Source organism: Vulpes lagopus, chromosome 11 (assembly GCF_018345385.1).
Source record: "Vulpes lagopus strain Blue_001 chromosome 11, ASM1834538v1, whole genome shotgun sequence".
Lineage (NCBI taxonomy): Eukaryota > Metazoa > Chordata > Mammalia > Carnivora > Canidae > Vulpes > Vulpes lagopus.
Genome location: NC_054834.1, coordinates 108,858,606 through 108,871,076, shown reverse-complemented (window position 1 = coordinate 108,871,076; position 12,471 = coordinate 108,858,606). Strand labels below are relative to the sequence as shown.

At 36.3% G+C, this 12,471-nt stretch overlaps 1 protein-coding gene across 2 annotated transcripts in view; it reads left to right on the top strand.

Annotated features, from left to right (window-relative positions):
* Positions 1 to 12,471, top strand: part of CALCRL (calcitonin receptor like receptor) — a 100,541-nt gene that overhangs the window by 68,243 nt on the left and 19,827 nt on the right. The gene's annotated exons all lie outside the window — the stretch shown is intronic.

The window sequence follows — 12,471 nt, the reverse complement described above, 5'->3', positions numbered from 1 at the left end:
CACCTTCATTAATTCTAAACAATGCAGCCACAATATTTTCAAAGCTTTGGATCAAATACAGATAGGATATTTTCATCCTTTGCTTTAAAAATAATAAAATCTTTCTACTGTAATTTATATAAAATCAAAGTCATTAATGTATCCTCTAATTGAATATCTTGCCTATCCTCCCACCCTAGCCTACTTAAAGGTATTCAACTTTCAAATCTAAGCATCAGTTCCTCAGTGAAATCTTCCTGAATTCCTTAATCCAGCATTTCTAAAACTGCAACTAGTGACAGTGGAGGCAGAGAACATTTTTAATTGCCATTAAGGAGACCACCTATCTCTATCGATTTGAAACTAATACAATCGAGACCCTTTATTCATTAGAAACACAGAGAAAGAGGCAGAGACACAGGCAGAGGGAGAAGCAGGATCCCTGCAGGGACCCCCATGTGGGACTCGATTCCGGAACCCTGGGGTCACGACCTGAGCCGAAGGCAGACTCTCAACCACTGAGCCACCCAGGCGTCCCAGAGACCCTTTAAATAATGTCTTTTTATTTTCCATGTAATAAGCCAAAATATTCAAGCACATTTAATATCTGAGTGACAAAAAGTTAAGAAGCATAGCGAGTATATTACATGCCAAAATCAGTAGTCAAAACGAGAACAATTGTCTTTTCAAATACCAAGTCGAATGGTCCCAAATAAGTTTGAATTTAGCAAGGATGTAAATAAAGTCCTACACTAATTCCATAAAGTCAAATGTAAAATTAACGAAGCTTCTTCATGAAAGAGTCTATGATTTAATTGAGCAAATGCTTGCTGTGACCTGAGGCAGTAGTGAAAATGATGAAAACTGCCAAGTGAAAACAATGCTACGAGCCAGAATATACCAATAAATGCAAAGTATCCAATTCCAAACCTCTACTCAGACCTGTCACTTACTCTGTCCACTGTGGACTGATTTTGTAAGAGGAAAAGCAGATGTTATAAGAATTGGCTTATTGACAGTGAAGCAATTGAAGAAAATAATGTCTACTGATCAGGGACTCAAGGTACCAAGCCAGAAAAAGACAAGATCTATTAGGGGCACATTAGATGACTCGACGAATCCAAATGACTATACTTGGGAATAGAGTTTATATAGTAACATAAAAGTAATTTGGCTCAATTTAAAAAAATAAAAAATACCAACAGCTAAACAAACCAGAATGAACCACCAATTGACCAACTGGCCATCCTGTCACTCAAGACAGAAATTAGAAGTCAATTTATTGGGAATTTTGAAATGGAGGATTCCTATACTGGGTTAGTTCATAGCTAGTCCTAAGGATCCATAATGCTACTTCCAAACCCACATCTCTGAATGAGCAGTAATTTAATAAAGAGGATTATAATGAAATAATTAATATTTTTAAAATAAAAATGCATAAGTTCAGTATCAGGGAAGTTAGTGTTTATGAAAGTATTTTATAAGCTAAAAGCAAATTATACAGAAAAACTGTACTGTTGATTAGTAATTTAAAGAAAATCTGGTTCAATATTTTTATATATGTATTTAGGGTTTTTTTTTTTTTTGAAAATTATTTATTTATTTTTTAGTGAGAGATAAAGAGGACAGAGACACAGGCAGAGTGAGACTTGATCCCAGGACCCTGGGGTCCCACCCTGAACTGCTGAGCCCCCCAGGCGTCCCCATGTATTTAGGCACTTTACTTAAGAATGCAAACACTATTTAACTAATACAAGTAATTTTAATTTTTACTTGAAGTCTTTAAGTTTAAAACTTTAGAATCATTTTATTTTCTCTATGGAAAAACATTTTTTAAAAAATACTATAACTATGTGTGTGTGTGTGTGTGTGTATATATATATATGCTAAGTACTTTAGTTTTAAAGATACAATCTGTAGAGCCATACCTCACTTTATTTCATAATTTTATTATTTTTTAAATATTTTTATTTATTTTTTTAAGAGAGAGAGAGAGAGAGAGAGAGCATGAGCTAAGAGAGGAGCAGAAGGAGAAGGAGAGGGAGAGGGTGGAGGAAAGAACCTCAAGCAGAATCCATGCTGAGTGTGGAACCCTATGCAGGGCTCAATCCCATGATCCCAAGACTATGACTTGAGCCAGCACCCACTTGGGTACTCAACTGACTGAGCTACCCAGGCACCCCACATACCTCATTTTAAAAGAGTAACTAGAAATTTCTTGTTGCCCCAAATGTTGTTCTCATATTCTAATATAAATGGGCCTTATTTTTTTTTCATAAAGAAAGCAAGTTTTTAAAACTGAGAACATTGTGTACAATGAATTTATATATCTATTATTTGCTAAAATTTCCATGCTCTTATACATGATATCTAGCATGCCACACAAAATTTTGGTAAACCAAATGAATGTCTTGCCAACATGTGGAATTTAGTTCTTGCCTCCACATTAAAGAAAAATTAAGGTTTTCAATTAGTTACATTGCTTAAACTTTATGCAGATAGTACAATTCACTGTTCATTCTCTAATGAACTTAAAAAATCTTTAATTATGAGTTACCATAAGAAATGTGTATCTGATTTCAGGCATAAGTTAGTTTTAACGGATAGTGTAACACAGTAATTAAAAATGTGGGATATATTCAAATTTTGTCATTGCCACTTATTAATAGTTGGATTTAGCCTGATTCCACTTTTCAATAAGCCTCAGTTTTAGTCATAATGTTGTTTAAAATACTGGACAAAGAAGATTTACATAGTAATTGGCATGTAACAATTTCTCAATAAATGGTAAGAAAGAAGTACTAATGGTATCATTGGACCATATTCATCATGTAGGCACAGAGACTGCACTAAGTCGTCATCTAACATTAATTAGCCCCATCTAATAGTAATATAAAGTGGAAAAAGAAAAAGCTAGTGTGGAGGTACAAAGAGCTATGGGAAGACAGAGGAAGGAAAGACTCATTCTGACTCATAGAATCAGAAGATTCCTAAAATGATAACCTCACTGAGATAAATGTTAAATTATGGGTAAAAATTTCAACAGGTAAAAATTGTAAACCACAACCAGTGAAGAGATCACCCACCTAGTCCAACACCTGATTTTCTTTATGTTCTAAGTAGTTAATTAAGTTATCCAGACTTCCTCCCAATCTGTGTTCTTTCTGCTTGGTGTAGTAATTTTATTTGACTTTGTCTTTTGAAAAAATGGAGCATTTGAACAAAAAGAAGTGAAACTACAAATTATTTTTTTCTTATTGTATAATTTTTTCTTATTATACATTCTCAGGCTTCAGGTTAATCATGAAAAACCCTCTTCCCAGTAAGACCAAGGTACAGTGTTCTAAATACGTTTTTATATGTCCAGACATCCTGACTCACAGAGAGTGCTTAAGAGTATGTTCTCTAGAGAGGCACCTTTGGTCTCAGATACCACCCCTGTCATTCAAAGAACTTGTGTAGCAAGTTCTTTCAATTCTGTAATCCTTAATTTCACATCTTATTGTATCAGTATCTACATCATAGGTTTGGTATAAGTACTAATATAGTATATATTCAGTGTCACATGGAATGTCTAATTTGGAAAGTCATCTTTTATTGGCATAGTTGTCAGTCTTATTAGTCCACTAAAACATTTTTATATAAACATTTAGCCCTGATAGGCACATTATACCAGTGGGCACTTTTAAAACAGAAATGAAAAAAACACAATTTTTAGTTTTGTATGTGCTACATTTATAAAGAAATTGCCATAATGTTCATGTAGAAAAATAAGTAAACCGTGAATGAAAAATTTCATAAACAAATTAGTCGTATAACTATACCAGAAAAATTTATGGTTAAGTAAATTAGTCAAATTAATAAAACTATGCTCACAAGATACCATTTAGCTTTAAACTCAGTACTTGAAGCCATATTAAAGAATTTGTAGCCTTTGATTTTAAGACACTTCTATGATATGCTCCTCAGAACTATCTACCAAAACAGTAAAAGCTGCTACCTACCAACAGTAGGTAATGGAAGTAATGGAAAGTACTCCAGCAAGTACTTCCAGCAAGTAATTCCAGCAAGTAATGGAAAGAACATCACAAAGTTAGTTCCGCGAGAGCACAAATCATCTCTCTTTTGTTTGTTTGTTTGTCTATAACACATTCCAGGGCTTACCTAGCACGAGACTTTGCTCGTAGTAGGCACTCAGAACATTCTTGAGGAATGAAAGACATGAACTGACTTGGAAGTTTGTTTCTAAGACTGACTTTCCCATGACTTATCTGTGACCTTTAGACAAGTCCCTTGAGTTTATCTGGCCTTCCCTGTTGCCATCAGCAAAAAAAAGCATTAGAGTAAGACTCCTTAAAATTCTAATCAGTAGAAGAAAATGTATAAAACTATATAGGATACTCTGTGGCTAGACTGAAGGAAGACCAAGACCACTTCCGAAAATACTGACTTGAATGGTTAATGGAGCCCCTACAAAGAGTCAAGAGCCCTAGAAATTTTAGTGTTCTTCCCACCAACCTGGAAACATCCTATAGGAATTGAGGTTTCACATAAAATCATTGTGTGTCGAAAAGCTAGCAGCCTCTTTTTCTGTTTCTTTTTTTCCCAAAGATTTTATTTATTCATTTGAAAGAGAGAGCAAGCAGGAGCAGGGGGGAAGGCAGAGGGGATGAGGGAGGGACAAGGGGGATGGCAGGGGGAAGGGAGAAAAGGGTGTAGAGGGAGGGGATGAGGAGGAGGGAGAAATAGACTCCTTGCTGAGCAGGGAACCTGACTCGTGGCTCAGTCCCAGGCAGGATCATGACCTGAGCCAAAGGCCGATGACCGACTGAGCCTCCCAGGTGCCCCTCTCTTTTCTGCTTCTTAACCCAGCTCCCCGCACTGCAGTCATTCTTGCTCAGTCTTTGGTAGAGGTGACATGTTTTGTCTGTTAATTCAGGGTTACTGACCCATCCTAATAAAAAGAACCAAGAACCAAGCAAAAAAGTTGATTTAGGGTGCTGCTTATTATTTTTATTTAGAGAGAGAAAAGAAAAAGTCTCCGACTCATCCATGCTTTAAATTAGAAACAGAGAACTCAAAACACTATTTACCAGATATACTTCAGTTTTATATTAGAACCAATTAAAGGAACGAGTCAGAGCGAGAGATAAAATGAAAGGGAACCAAAAGGGAGGAGAACAGAGAGACAGAGCTTTGGGATTTGCCAAGCCCTGAGAGGCAATGACTCTTACTCATAATGATCCTTAGAAAAACAAAGCACAACCCTTTAGATAAAAAAAATAAATAAACTTTACCAGAATTAGTTATAAATTATATTTTAATTACTGTTTAAAATTTGAGAGCATAACAAATCTTGCTCTTACTTTCAACCCAGATAAAGGGCTCCATCTTCTTGCACATAAAGGAGCACATGTAACATCTGACTTATATGGGGGGGGGGGGGGGATGGCTCTTTTTTTTTTTTTTTTTGACATCTTAATTTTGCTGACATTTCAGACACTGACTCCAAGTAATTTCAAAGCCAAGTTGCACATTTGCAACTATATAGACAATGATGTCATTTCTAGGTAGTTAAGGTCCTAAATAAAATTCAGCAAAAATTCTATGCAGTTGATAGGCCAAACTTTCTTTTTTTTCTTTAAAATATTTTATTTATTTATTCATGAGACACACAGAGAGAAAGAGAGGGAGAGACAGACGGAGAAGCAGGGAGATTCGATGTGGGACTCGATCTCGGGACCCCGAGATCATGACCTGAGCTGAAGGCAGACACTCAACCAACTGAGCCACCCAGGCATCCCTAGGCCCAGCTTTCCTAATAAAATAATCCTTTAATGCTTATATTTCTGCTTTTTAGGACAAGTGATCCAAATCTCATCTTTGTTTTCTTAGATTGTTCTAGATATAGTCAATCAATGTTGTGAACACTTATCTCAATTCCAGCTTCTTCACATATGTCTTGAACTAGAACAACGTGTAGTTTTCTTCTTTAAGCTAAGAATTGTCACCTGAAAACTGTTCATGATTCAACCGTCAAGTCAATTTTAAACAAGGCTAACCATGTAAGGAGATCCTACAGAGGAACATAGAGCACAGAGTCTTACTCTACAGACCATATCCTGACATGTTTGTTTTGGGAAATCAGAACTTTGACTTAGTAAGTTGTTTAAAACCTGGCAGATGTGCCCCATCAGAGGTTTGACAATGGCTGAGTTCAGAAACAGTCATCATGTGGTCCCTGAGTAACATCTGTCTCCGGGCCTCCCCAGGATCATCCTGGCCTTCTCAACTCTTTGGTCCATTTCACCCCTGGTAAGTTCCTTAATGCACTAAGGTTCCAAGACACATTTTCTTCTGCTTTATGTATCCTAAGCTCCCTTCAGCTTAACACTGAATATTGGTTAATTAACCATAGTTTTTCATGTAATATTTTATTAGATCATACTCATTCTATTTCCAAAAAAATGAACTTTGATCAATGTGGTGAAAAATCCATCCGCCTCAAACTAAACATGGTGAGAACAAAAAACATTCCTATTCAGTAATGCGAGTCTTGGTTGGAAAGCTTTTTAAATATGTCCACTGTAATTATATAATAAAAGCATTGTATTCCCACATTAGAGTATCAGATTTAAAAAAGGAGGGAGTAGTACAAAAACCAATAGATTTGCTCTAACAAAAATCAGTTCCACTGTAATATAATTGCTATTACTGGTTTACGGAGAAGAGTCCCAGGTATAGAAATACAAAGTAGTAACTGAATTAAAGATCTTGGGCTTATTTTCACCAGCAAATTTATTATTTAAAGCTATAACTAAATGTTAAGGATCACATATTTCTGTTAATATTTTTGATAAATATACAACTTCTTCATAAGTGTAATCTATTTTGTGTGAGCAAGTTAAGACATAGGTGCTATTTAAGCATAGCTAAATTTTCACGGAAATAGAATGACAAATCATTTTAAGAAAACAAATGACCCATTGCTTGATGTTAAGACTGTAGGCACTTGAATGGATTGAAACTTCATGATCTGAAATAGCATAAATAATATAACGTTCCCTCCTCAAAGTCATGATATATTTTGCAATTTGGTTTTCCACTCTTGCGGGCCTAGTTTATTTTGCTAGACTGTACCCACAGATATGACTATATATTAGGAGAAAGCCAAAGTAAACCCTCCGACGTGTACCATCTTCTTAGTTAGGAAAAACAAAAACCAAAAATGACTGGATAATACGCTGTTAACATTTGCTAACAGAACATTAAAATGTGATACAAATGAGTATGAGCTTCAGAATCAAAAATTCTTTTAGTAAATTATGCTCTTTTACTTTCTTCAACTTGGAATAAAAAGAAAACAAGGTGGAGTCTTGCCTTATGCCTTTATTCACATTGTTCTTTGTGCCCTGTAAAAACTCTAAGCTTAATTAAAAAAAAAAAAAAAAAGACTTTGGCTCAGGGTATCTTCTTAATCTGCTTGGAATGGTTTTCTCCCCTCTCTTCTCCTCTTCAGTTCTATCTTGAGTCTCCCCATCATTTTGGTCATAGTTTTTATTTCTTAATCCTATTTTAGTTTCTAAAAAACATGTAACACTATCAGGAATCCCATGACGTAACTTATGTGTGTATTTACCCTCTACTCTCACATGAATGACATCTGTATTATTCAGAAGTGTTTCCTCAAAATCTAGAAATAGTGTAAAATATACTACTTATGCATCAAAAAACAGTTCTCAGTGATGAAATGTATAGTAAAAGAGACAAAACCCTTAATTATGTTCTTAAAATTCAACATTCAAATTCGACAGATCACTTAGTAGGATTGTGATCGGAAGCAACCTACTTCCATTTTATTAAAAAGATAATGACACTGCAAGGGCTTATTATGTGACATAATGGATGTGAAGTACTTATCTCTGTGTCTGGGATATTGTAAAAGCTCAATAAATGGTGGCAGCTACTGTTACAAATTTTATCTCTAAGGGGGGTTTTTTGAGGGGTGTAAGAGGAGGCCTGACTGTTCCTACTTTTGGTTTCCTGCCCATTAGAAGACCATGAAGCGCTCTTGCATGGGGCAGCTCACACATGCGAGAACACCATTTGGCCACACAAAATACGCCCATTTGTTCGTGCACCCATACTCATATGTTATGGTAAATGAGCAGTCTTGGAGGGAAGGCAGAAGGCAGTCTGATGGAGCAGGAGCTTCCTGGATCCATTGATCACCTCGGTTGAAACACTCTTGTGGTCTTCCTAGTGTGACCAAGTGGACCCGCAGCAGCCTCCGGAGAGAGCTACCGAGAGAGTGTATCACTTTGTGTCGAACCCATGCAGTCCATGGTCCCCTCCGTAGACAAAAGATAGCTGTACTCCTTCTCCTTGTAGTAGATTTATTGCTTTCTGCCTGCTTTTCTCGCAGTGTTCCAGCTGACATGAGCTGTCCTCCCAGACACATGGTTAGCGTCTTGTTGGGAAAAGAGCTAAGCATTAGGGAATTAAATTAGACACACTAGCATAAGAAAGCAGTACTTGGTAGACCGGGCTGTTCTTCTATTGCTTATATTTCCTCTTTTCATTACTAGTTTTGCTCAGGAATAGTAATGAGTGAAAATAGTTTGGAAATTTCTACCTCAGGTCAAAACCAAATGGAAGACAAAGGCAAGTACTCTGTTGATACTGTGGCTGAACTTTGAATGCGGGGCAGGGTGACATTTGGGGCCTGGATGGGGCCCCTGGGTGGTTCCGTCGTCGCTTAAGCGTCTGACTCTTGATTTCAGCTCAGGTCATGACCTCAGCCCTGCATTAAGCTCTGTGCTCAGTGGGGAGTCTGCTTGAGATTCTCGCTCTCCTCTCTCTGCCCCTCCTCACCCACAGGCGTGCGTATCCTCTCTCAAATAAATATGTAAGTCCTTCATATTCGGGGCCTGTATGATAATGAAAATGGTAACTCTGGAAAGGAAGAAATTCCTTGGGAGATAAATCAGGTTGCTTGATCTATTGCTCTTCATCACAGGACACTGTCTTTCCAACGCTAAATTCTTTTACTTTGTGACAAAAAGATGGCAATTCACCGTTCCATTGTATTACCTAAAATACGGACAGTTTTAGCTTACTAAGGTGAGACTTGATGCTGTTTTATTATTTGTGAGAGAAGACCATTAGAAAACTTGATTAAAGTCAGCCATGTGATAACTGTGTTAAATAATAGCTCACTTAACATGGATGAGATATTATGCTAAACTCTAGACGTGATTAATAATCTCACTTCAGTTTACAGCTAATCCTATGAAGTACTATTGTCACCTGGATTTTACAGATGTAGAAACTAAGGGTTAGAGTTTTAAAATAACTTGCCCAAGTCATAGTGTCAGTAGGTAGCACAGTCCAGGTGTTTGTAATATTAAATTAAAATTAAAATTAAAAATTAAAAAAAATAAAAATTAAATTAAAAACCTTCAGGCCACGTTTCAAAACCCACTTTGAAGTATGTGTATGGATTGGATGGTTCCTCCTCCTAATCGTTCCAAAAGAGACCTGAAAGGCATAGGTCCCTTACACACGAAGGATAATGGGTTGTTGACATGCTTCCATCAGCTGCCTCGATCATTCTGCTCATCAAATTATGTACTGAAATAGTATTCTAAAATAATTATATGTAAAAATATGAGGTGGAAACAATCCAAACCCACAAGCCACATCTTCTCTTCTGTGGCTATGCTAGGGTAGAAAGGGACATTATAACTTACAAAGAAGGCAGAGGGACTTTGTAAAACATTCTCCAAGTGTATGAAACAATTGTTTTAATATTCTGAGTAAAATAGGCACATTTTAAAACTTAGAGTAGATGAAACTGGTTTTAGGTTGACATCTGAAAAAAAATATCTGGATATTTGTAGGGTTTTATGTAAACAAACCAATGTGTTTAACCGTGTACGTATTTTGGTTTTCATTTACCAATTGATTTTATTCATGCTGATGAACTTACATGTGTCAATGAATATGTTTAGAGAAAAACAATATGCATCACTAGAAAAATGGGAACATTTTTTACCCCAAACGTTGATAGAAAACATGTGTCAGATAGCATCTGTCTGCATTTAAGTCGCACAGGACCTGGAGGAAGAATTGGAAAAAACTAAAACCACAGCCATAGGCGAATATTGTAGATAGTGGGACATATTTACACAGCACAAGGTGAATTTACTTTGCAGTGGTTCAGTTCAACACAACCACATGAACAGTTAAACTGGATATAGGGTTTCTAATGCAGAAGTATTTGGCTTGAATATGTATGTGGACCGTATTATCTATATAATTTTGTAAGACACTCAAAATAAGCTTTAGGTCTCTGTATTGAAATGATTTCATGCATCCTCTTAAGGATTGGTTTGGCTTTTATGTTAGATATTTTATTTATAATAGGATTTCATTTTATTATTTCGAAATTTTGCCCATAATATGGCCTTATTTTGGCTCTCCAAGGGGAAAGTGCAGAATATCCATGTATCACAGAGTAAGAGAGTTAGAAGCAATTTATTTTTGCTAGTGGACTCATGGTAACTCTATCTTTAGAAGAGAGTAGATGCCAGCAGGTCATTTTTAAAGTTCTTAACTTTCACGCCAGATTGAGGTGGGAGCAGATTCATCAGAAAGGTGTATTTCTGTTCCCCAGAAATTTCTGTTCTGGGGAACAGAAATACACGCTCTCCTAGAGTAGAAAAGGAAGTTTAAGTGTGCACGAAGAAAATTAAAATTTAATTAAAAAAATTAAAATTGTTTTCAACTAACTACAGTTAGCATTTCATCTACTTATTTTTAATCTTTGCACACATGAATATTACAAACACCAATAGTCAATATAAATGCTGTTCACTTAGTGTTCCTTAGCTCATCCTTTGGCTCTTCTATCATGAATTGCTATTTTCACAGGCCTCGTTTAGTGTTTGTTTTCCTTCATTACAACTTACTCTTTACAAACATTTCTTATTTGCTGTCTAAGCAAACCTTCCCAGTATTTTGGTCATAATTTGAAAACTATGAAGCTTTGTTGTTTATATACATGTCTTAACCAAAGGACCTAAATATAAGTGTGCTCAGCAGGAAAGGGCAAAATAGGCCAGCTAAGAAAAATATTTTTTATTTTATTTTTCCCATGATGATAGTTGAGTTATTCAAATTCCGTTCTGAAAAAAAAAAAAAAGAAAGAAAAGTGTCTATTAAGCAGTTTTTCCCTAAACAATAGTTGTCACTGCACGGACACAGGGTAAGCTCAAGAAGGCATTTTAAAATAAGACCACGTGGACAAATTTTATGTGTTCATAGTGTTCATCATAAAAGAGTGATTACAAAAAATAAAAAAAACCACTCATGATACAAATGCCTGGAAAAGAATATTATTTTCTAGACCTATTCTCACATTCATTGATTTGCTTCACTCTCAGGGAACACAAAGCTCTCCTCCCGGCTGCCCTATTTTGTCAAAATAGAGCCACCTTTGCATCGATGTTGACTTTACTTAAATAGTAACAGCCGTCATGCCACTTCTCTGTTAAAAAAAACTTCTGAAGATTTTTTTTTTTTCTCTATAGAATGTCATCTATACTCTGTTTGGTCCCTGCCTGCCTCTCATTGCTCTCATGCGCTGCAAAGTCGGACCAAAGACACCCTAATACGAAAATACCAGCATTTTTCAGCTGTTTCTGTCTTAAAGGACTCCGGCTGGACTTGGCACACTTGCCCCAAATGACTGTCACGCTCAGTGCCTGACCCAGAGCCATCCCACTCATAGTTTCCTCCTTAGAACCCGCTTCTGTGGAAGGCACGTATGGAAAATCAGTAAATACTAGTTTGGATTGAATTCGCTTCTAGGCCCTTTAAAATACTAAAGCTGTGTATAAAAATTGCAGATCTCTAGCTGGAAGAAATTTCAGAGACAACGCAGCGTAAACCTTGCATTTTTAAATATAGACAACCCAGGCCTCCAGCCTAGCTATAATATCCCGGGCACATAGTTTATTTAGGGTAAGGTGATGCAGTGATAAAATTAAATTATAATCTCCTGGAAGTTTCCAGAGGAGAAGTCATTAGTTTGTGTTACGTAGGGGGGATTATCTAGGTATTACCATAGTAATATTACCATAGTAATATTGCATAATTCTGTAAAAGTACAAAATGAACTTTTAAGTTTCTGTAATGAAATCGTTCCTGTCTTCCCACAAGTGTTTTGTTTTGATGTTAAATATTCAGTTTCAAATGGATTCCTTTGTATTAAATATAAGCGATTGGATAAAATGCTTCATGAAGGAGGGAGAACTTGGGTTGATCTTTGAGCCCAGGTAAGGCGGTCGTACGCGGGCAATCCCGTAGAGGAGATGTGGGTTCGATCCGAGGAACGCATGACTTATCATTAACAGTGACTTTTCCTAAAATTCATTTCTCTATGAATTCCAAATGGCCAGTTCTTTAATTTTATGTGGGAGGACCTCC